At 40.0% G+C, this 9,254-nt stretch overlaps 1 long non-coding RNA gene across 1 annotated transcript; it reads right to left on the bottom strand.

Annotated features, from left to right (window-relative positions):
* LOC109707946 lies at positions 3,373–5,144 on the bottom strand. The gene is made up of 2 exons (XR_002215589.1): positions 4,499–5,144; positions 3,373–3,651 (listed from the first exon to the last, which is right to left on the bottom strand). It is a non-coding gene; the product is annotated as an uncharacterized LOC109707946 (long non-coding RNA).

Here is a 9,254-nt window from a genome sequence, read left to right as displayed (position 1 = left end):
CGCAGATTTAATATATGGTATTCTAAACACCTTCAAAAACTGCCGTTAACCATCCTCACACTTCTAAAATAATTAGGGGATGTCACAAATTACAAATATGCCTCACTTTGATCTATTCAGTCAAAATTAGCATCGCAATCCAAAAACTCTCTTTCGAGTTCATTTCGTGTCCAATTTGCACCGAAACATTCAATTACTTCCCAAAATCATTCCCACACCTCCAGAATTATTCGGAAACGATACACATCCAGTTCAAACTTCTCTTCGATCTCCCAGATCAAAGTTAGCATTGTAACCCGAAAATTTCAGTATATTACAATCTCCCCCTGGTAAATTAGTTTCGTCCACGAAACTCAAACACCTTCAGAGTTCACCCATTTTATAGATAAGGACAAATCTCCTACACTACTTCTCTTAAATTTTCAAGAGTTTCATGCCCACCAGTATACAAAATTATGCTATTTTGTAACTTCCTCCTTCGCACAAGTCCAGAATGCACAATTGATATTTCTTCCAACACACTTCATTTACTTGTCAACCACTACACTCTCACTATTCAGACTTCCTAGAGTCTGATGTATCAAAACTTCACTTTCCTTGATATTAACTCACCATTTCTGTACATGGTGATACCATTACACAACGCCGTATTCAACTGCGAATTTAAAATTTCGCCGGCGCGCAATAACATAATTCAATTCTCACTTAAATCATACATCCTCGGATTGGCATTCCTTTCGTATATTCAACAATTGCCTGCACAATCTACTTGTCAGGCCCGTGTCATCACCAACTATCGTCAACAGACAACAACCACTCAATACCACTAAGTATCGTTTTTCCTCAAAGAACAGTACTACCCGTTTATTCTCACGGTGTGGATCCTATGAGCATAACACTTAATCAAAAAAATCCACCATCACCACAACACATTATACTCATGTAGACTACATCGATTCACATATGAATCTACCAGGTAACATCCATTTTCTCAATCATTTAAACGGGTACTTTATCACGTACATTTCTTCGTTACACCAATTATTCCCTAGTGAAACACACCTTAGTTTCTAAACTGGCATCAATACATGCGATATCACCACACCACTCAATCGTGAGTGTTCAATCACCCCCGAATTCCTTCTTTTCAACAAAATGATTCATTGCGGCACATCCAATAACTTTTACAATTTGTGGGCATAATCCTCCAAAATCTCACGTGGCTTCCGTTACACAATAGTTTCAAAAGGAATCCTTTATCTTTTCAACTATGCTCCACGCTATACCAACTTCTCACAATGAGTTCCCACGAACACTTCGTTCGTGCCTTAAACCTCAATCTAACGTCAGCGTTTAACTTGGCTATTTAAAATAGGCGAACAATAGGACCGAGCCTCCGCTCCTAACGTCACTACCCCCGATTCACAAACTCACACCCACTTGCATTTTGAGAGCAATCGGTTAAACCGTTTGTCCCAATTACTACAAATTGGTTCATATCCTATCGATTTGACATAGGCCTATCACCTAACTTGATCGCGATACCACACAACGTTTCTTGCTCGCAAGCGTAGACCCAATCATCACAAGGCGAAGTTTCCATATAAGACCTCGCACACACTCCAAGCAGGAGCAATTCAAATCCCAAACCATCACAAATCTTAGGGTTGGGTCACACTTACACTTTCGGTACACTATTAATCACCCGATCCAATACGTGGCACACTATGTCCCCGGATCCAAGTTCGGACTACCGTCCCGACCGAACTCTCTGCTCTATCCACAGATATCGGGCCGCTGTCACACACAGCCGACTGCGCCCGTCCAAATGGCCCCAAGCCACTTAGCGCACACATGGTCCAGGCACGGATCGTCGCTAAGCACTATCCTCAATAGTCGTCACCCACGACATGCTCATAGAGCAACTTACATTACTATCGGCTCCTAAGCATCTAGTGCGAGCCACTAGCCCCGCGAGTGATCTATGGCATGCTTCACACTTAGCAATGGTCAAGTGCTACTGCCAACACACTCTCTCGGCTGAACCATAATCTACACTCTACAGACACCTATACTTAAGCGTCTTACACTATCACGCTTTTCACTAGACATCACGTGCTAGGTAACTTCGCCTACGCCCATAACGCATAAACACAAATTCCCTCAATCCACTTGAGGTACTCCCTAACCAACTTGCCAAAACCAGGCGATCATCTAACCATTCTACACAACAAAGAAACTATTACCTCTATGCGATCCATCGGAACATCATCCGACTCTAAAATTCTAAAAATGCCCTCAAGCGTCCCGACTTGACTCTTACTAGTATTTTAATACTTAAAGAGTCAACTCACTTATTCCATTTTCATCCCGAACCCTACACACTTCTTCATTGAGCGGTCACCCTGTTACAGTTTCCAAAATTTATTTGGAAGCTCACTTGTCGTTTACTCCAACAACATATTCCATATCCTGCTCCCAGATCTATAAATCCTTCCAGGGAGAACTTCTCGGGAGCCAATCCACAATTGCTCTCATTTTACTCTCTGTACCACAAAATCAGGAGCCAGACTACCCGACTCCAATAAAAAAACCTCTACCGCCACTTCCGGCTACACATAACAAGCCACAAATTGTGCAGTTATCAACTGCCCCACAGCCTTCTGAAGCTCATCAACTCAATCTACCAAACGCAAGGCAGCCTCCTGCTGACGTTGCAACACGACAACTCGTCGCCACATCACTACAACGAGTGTGGCTAATCAATCCCAGAGCTTCGAGTTTCCTCCAAGCTTGGTCAGTTCAGGGACTTTACTCATCCCGAACCACATCGATCTCATTAGAGATTGTCTATACAAGACCACTAAACGCACAACCACTCGACCAATTTTCGACCTTCAAGGTCAAACGTGAAACAACTATCGTCAACCCAGACTCCAATCAGGCGAAAGTCATACAAGGGAGCCTATTCTCATTACTCGGTTTCATATCGTCGCGCGCCAACATGAACACACCCTGGTGAAAATAAACTACACCTTGGATCAACCTCTAACATCCTTTTTAGAGGTTTACAACATACGACCCAATCGTTTTAACCTTCGGCCAGATATCAAGATTCTCGTCTCTCACGAACCTAGGTTCTTATGGTTTTCCATCCTAAGGTCCCTAGGTCCATCCTGTACTTTCACTTGTATTGCTCTGATACTATTTAATCTGTCACGCCTCGAGACCGCCAATTTGGTTGGTTCGGGCCCGTACACAGACGCCGAACGAACAAAATCTCTTCTGTTCGCCCAAGGCTCAACAACAACTATCAAACATGTATAAGAAAATGCCCAGGAAAAATTCCAATATACATGGCCGACACAAGGGTAAGAAACACAAACAAGTGAAAGTAACTAACTAAAACATTCCTACATTGTATCTTGATTACTTTAAATTAAATACAAAGCTTACCATTTACTTACACATATTCTTTAATACATTCTTTAACATAGATACGTTGCCATCTCTCAAATAAACAATTTACATTTACTTTCATCAACTATAAATAGATGAAATGTACAAGGTACAACTATACTCAATGGATGTCAGCTATCTATGGAGCGCTGTCCAAGTCATGATCCTCAACCAACCCGCACGAACAAAAACCTGCATGGTTAGTGGGGTGAGAACTACTGAAAGTTTCCAGTGGGTTCGGCTGCCGACCTCATCGACTCACCCATAAGGTTTATTTAGGCATATGTAGGAAAGAAAAGAACAGATAGTAACCAATTATAACATGTAGCCACTACAATGCCTGTACAAAGCTGAAAGGAACAATATATATAACAGATGAAAGTTATGCGTGCATGCTATTAATAACCATTACCCAATCAAACTGATTAACCATTTGGTTAACTATAACTCACCAACTCAATCCCTTTTGTCGGGCCCTAAGCTGCCTCCCAACGGGACCGTCTACTGGGAAGGCTTATACGATCAATCCAGTTGATGACACATTCCGAAGCTCATCGCCCAAGGAGGAGCGACCTTACCTCGAGCATTAAGCTAATGTGAGTATAATCCAATCCTCACTTAGCGGATGCACTGACAATGCACAATTTAACTAGCTCTTTATACTAGATTTATATGTCCAACTCTAGATGCTAATCAGTTCATCTAGTTCTAATGCCACACATTTTACCAGTTCATTTTTCTTGTTTGACATTCACAATACTAGGTGCCACTCATGCAATTTATTCAGAATGTCACTTTGTCAACTATTTCATAGTCAAACACAAGTTCATATACCTATAGAGTTCTATATTTACTAACCATTGTCCAACTGTACTTTGCTTCCAAATCATACAAATAGAACACGTATTACACTTTACCATATGACAATCACAACCCTATCATGTATGAATATCAACTAAACATGTATAATCCATGTATGCTAAAGAAAATTGACATAAACATAATATGTCATTCGATGACTTCGGAAAGTACCACCCACCTTTAAATGAAGTCGAGAAGCGAGAAAACCACTTCTCGCGATTTCTGAACAATAACGACACTCGCTCGCGACAAACAAAGCTAAAATGAGTTTTTTCCTCACCAGCTTGCCGTAGGCTTATCGGAACGCCGATTCGAGCTTTCCAGCGCGTCAGTTTTATCCCCAATTAGGGTTTCAAGCGACCAATTTCAAACTAGGCCTCCAATCCTACAAAAGTGCATTTTTATGCTTAAGTTTCACATAGCCTGATTCTATACAAATTGCATAAAATGCATATAGCTTTTCTACTAGGTTCCATGGTAATTCAAGTACTAGTAACCTAGAAATTACAGGCTAAACCTTTTCTCTAGGTTAAATACAATGATCCCTAATCCGAAATTAGAACTAATCTACCCAGGTTGTTTACTACATACATATATACACACAACAATTAGCTTACTTTAGATTGCTTTCATGGCAATTCCAAGCTTTGGAAACCATTAAGCTCTCAACCAAGCTTTCCTTAGGCTGATTAAACATAAATTATAACAAGTAACAGACCAAGTTTATCCCATACATCATCTCTAATCAGGAATTTCATGTGTGCTGTCCTATACCACCAAGGTTCTTATATAACATCCAATATATAGTTTCTCTCTAGATCTCATGGGAGATAAATTGATAAAGTACGAATTTCATCATACTAGACATGACTAAAATAGATTTAGAAAAGTATAGACTGAGTTTGGATCGAATTGAAATCAATTTGGATCGAAACAGTGTTCCAAGTATAGACTGAGACCCAGAAAACTGAGCTCCAGGTTAATTCAAACACTTGGATTGCACTGTGGGCACCCTAATGTGGATTCGGAAACTACTTGCAGGCGCTCGGATAATTTTGAACCTCCAACCCAAAAGTGAGTGCTAGTGAGCAAGAGTTTCGGATGCGCGAAATTCCCTACAAGCGCCCAAAACAACTTCCGGATGATCCCAGTGCGCGCCTATTATTACATTCGGACGCTTAACCCGAGAGCACCCATTGTGCGATCAATTAAACAATTGAACACCGGATTCCTATTCTCGGTGTCTAAATTGTGCAGCTGATGGAGCCAGCCAGCACCAAGTCCCTTGACCAGACGTAGCTATGTAATACTGAATGTTGAGCACCTTCGATTCAAAAACCTAAATTGTCAAGCTCGCGCTTGAAACCAGTTGCACAGGGTATATTTTTGGTCTATTGCAAAATAGAAAACTTTGAGAGGCTTAGTTTTTATTGTAACCAGTTGCACAGGGTATATTTTTGGTCTATTGCAAAATAGAAAACTTTGAGAGGCTTAGTTTTTATTGTAGCAACCCTATAAAAGGGTTTTCACTGTAACCCTAACACACCAGCCACATTTCACCCCCTTTCTCTCTCTTTTCTCTTTCTCTCTCTAGAAAAGGAAACAACCGATCGATCCGCTATTCCTAGAGCTCGAAGCTCAGAGCCATCATCTCCAAAGCTTAGAAAAGGTGGAAAAGTATAAGGGGAAGCTCTAGGAGAAAGGAAAAAACACTTCTCTCCCACATTTGGCTTACAAAACAAGAAGAGGTGAGTTGGTAATTTAAGATTTGAATTTTAGGGATTTCAAAATGGAGATTCTTAGGCTTTAATTGTGTTAGAACAATATGTAGGAAGTTTCTTGGTGTACTAAAAGATCAAATCTATCGCTTTGGTGGAGGATCTAGCAAAGGTAGGGAATACCTCTGAAATGGTTTGATATTTCTTTTGTCCTTAGTTTTCCTTGGATAATATTATGTATTATTGTGACACCCCTAGTCTTATATATAAGATAAATAAAGGACTAAACCTCTTAACCTGGCTATGGCATTTAGGGCATTTGCTAAACCCAAGGGATTAAGAAAGTTAAGCGTGCTAGAACTAGAGTAGTCCCAGGATAAGTGACTGATGGGAAGTGTGATGTCACAGTTAGTATCAAAGCTAATTACCCGCTGAAAATGTGAGACAAATCTCGGCTGAGCCAGTGTTTACAACAGGAGAGTGAGGTTCTCATGCTAACGACTATTGTGGGCAGAGCGCGGCTCTCCCACAAGGCTAGTTAAGGCTAGCGAGATGAGTTTCATATCATCTAGTACTTGTGAATCCCAGCCTGATGAGGATGCCAGGGCTTAAGGGGGAAGGAATGTGACACCCCCAGTCCTATATTTAAGATATAAAAAAGACACCGACTATCCCTAGAGCAAGTGGCAAAGGGCTTGGTGGTCGGTACCCAAGACCCAAGTTCGAATCCTAGTTGATTCACATTTCTAGCTAAGTTTATTTCTAAATGAAATGAACGAAGCGGGTAGCATGCTACCTATCTCTCTCTAAAAAAAAAAAGATATATAAAGGACTAAACCTCTCACTCCCCGAGATCGCCAATTTGGTCGGTTCGGGCCCGTATACAGACGTCGAACGAACAGAATCTCTTCTTTTCGCCCAAGACTCAACAACAACTATCAAACATGTATAATAAAATGCCAAGAAAAAATTTCAATATACATGGCCTACACGAGGGTAAGCAACACAAACAAGTGAAAGTAAATAACTAAAACATTCCTACATTGTATCTTGATTACTTTAAATCAAATACAAAGCTTACCATCTACTTACACATATTCTTTAATACATTCTTTAACATAGATACATTGCCATCTCTCAAATAAACAATTTACATTTGCTTTCATCAACTATAAATAGATGAAATGTACAAGGTACAACTATACTCAATAGATGTCAGCTATTTATGGAGCGCTGTCCAAGTCACGATCCTCAACCACCCCGCACGAACAAGAACCTGCATGGTTAGTGGGGTGAGAACTATTGAAAGTTTCCAGTGGGTTCGGCTGCCGACCTTACCGATTCACCCACTAGGTTTATTTATGCATATGTAGGTAAAGAAAAGAACAGATAGTAATCAATTATAACATGTAACTACTACAATGCCTGTACAAAGCTGAAAGGAACAATATATATAACAGATGAAAGTTATGCGTGCATGCTATTAATAATCATTACTCAATCAATCTGGTTAACCATTTGGTTAACTATAACTCACCAACTCAATCCCTTTTGTCGGGCCGTAAGCTGCCTCCCGACGGGACCGTCTACTAGGAAGGCTTATACGATCAACCCAGTTGATGACACACTCCAGAGCTCATCGCCCAAGGAGGAGCGACCTTATCTCGAGCATTAGACTAATGTGAGTATGATCTAATCCTCCCTTAGAGGATGCACTGATAATGCCACACTTTAACTAGCTCTTTATGCTAGATTTACATGTCCAACTCCAGATGCTAATAAGTTCATCTAGTTCTAATGCCACACATTTTACCAGTTCATTCTCCTTGTTTGACATTCACAATACTAGGTGCCACTCATGCAATCTATTCACAATGTTACTTTGTCAACTATTTCATAGTCAAACACAAGTTCATACACCTATAGAGTTCTATATTTACTAACCATTGTCCAACTGTACTTTGCTTCCAAATCATACAAATAGAACACATATTACACTTTACCATATGACAATCACAACCCTATTATGTATGAATATCAACTAAATATGTATAATCCATGTATGCTCAATAAAATTGACATAAACATAATATGTCATTCGATGACTTCGGAAAGCACCACCCACCTTTAAATAATGCCGAGAAGCGAGAAAACTACTTCTCGCGATTTCTAAACAATCACGACCCTCGCTCGCGACAAACGAAGCTAAAATGAGATTTTTCCTCACTAGCTTGCCGTAGGCTCATCGGAACGCCGATTTGAGCTTTCCAATGCGTTAGTTTTATCCCCAATTAGGGTTTCAAGCGACCAATTTCAAACTAGGCCTCCAATCCTACAAAAGTGCATTTTGAAGCTTAAGTTTCACATAGCCTGATTCTATACAAATTGCATAAAACGCATATAGCTTTTCTACTAGGTTCCATGGTAATTCAAGTGCTAGTAACCCAGAAATTACAGACTAAACCTTTTCTCTAGGTTAAATACAATGATCCCTAATCCGAAATTAGAACTATAATCTACCCAGTTGTTTACTACATACATATATACACACAACAATTAGCTTACTTTAGGTTGCTTTCATGGCAATTCCAAGCTTTGGAAACTATTAAGCTCTCAACCAAGCTTTCCTTAGGCTGATTAAACATAAATTATAACAAGTAATAGCCTAAGTTTATCCCATACATCATCTCTAATCAGGAATTTCATGTGTGCTGTCCTATACCACCAAGGTTCTTATATAACATCCAATATATAGTTTCTCTCTAGATCTCATGGTAGCTCCAAGTTCTAACCACCAAGAATTTTATTTTTTAACCTCTTTATAGAGTAAACAACATCACTCTAACCAGGAATTTACCTCATCTAATCTCAAGTTTCAGCTTCTAGCTGAATTCATATTGTTCTATTAGGTTTCCTCATAGAATTACATGCTAGTAGCAAGTTCTAACATCCAAAATTTGTAATTTAGATCCTTTCTAGATCAATTAACCTACTCAAACCAGGAATTTACCAATCCTTACCTCAGATTTTAGCTACCCCCAGCTGGTTTCTATGCTTAAAAGACTTCCTCTCAGCTCAATTCCACTCCACCAATCAACTCTACCAACTTCTTCACAATCAGCCATCTCAGGTTTAGAGAGAGAAAGAAGAAGAAAGAGCTAAATAAAGGAGAGAGAGGGAGGTCCCCTGGTATGTATGAATGGGGCCGGGGTGTAG

Source organism: Ananas comosus, linkage group 3, assembly GCF_001540865.1.
Source record: "Ananas comosus cultivar F153 linkage group 3, ASM154086v1, whole genome shotgun sequence".
Classification (NCBI taxonomy): domain Eukaryota; kingdom Viridiplantae; phylum Streptophyta; class Magnoliopsida; order Poales; family Bromeliaceae; genus Ananas; species Ananas comosus.
The sequence above is the reverse complement of the archived record's forward strand: the minus strand, read 5'-3'. Positions and strand labels throughout refer to the sequence as shown.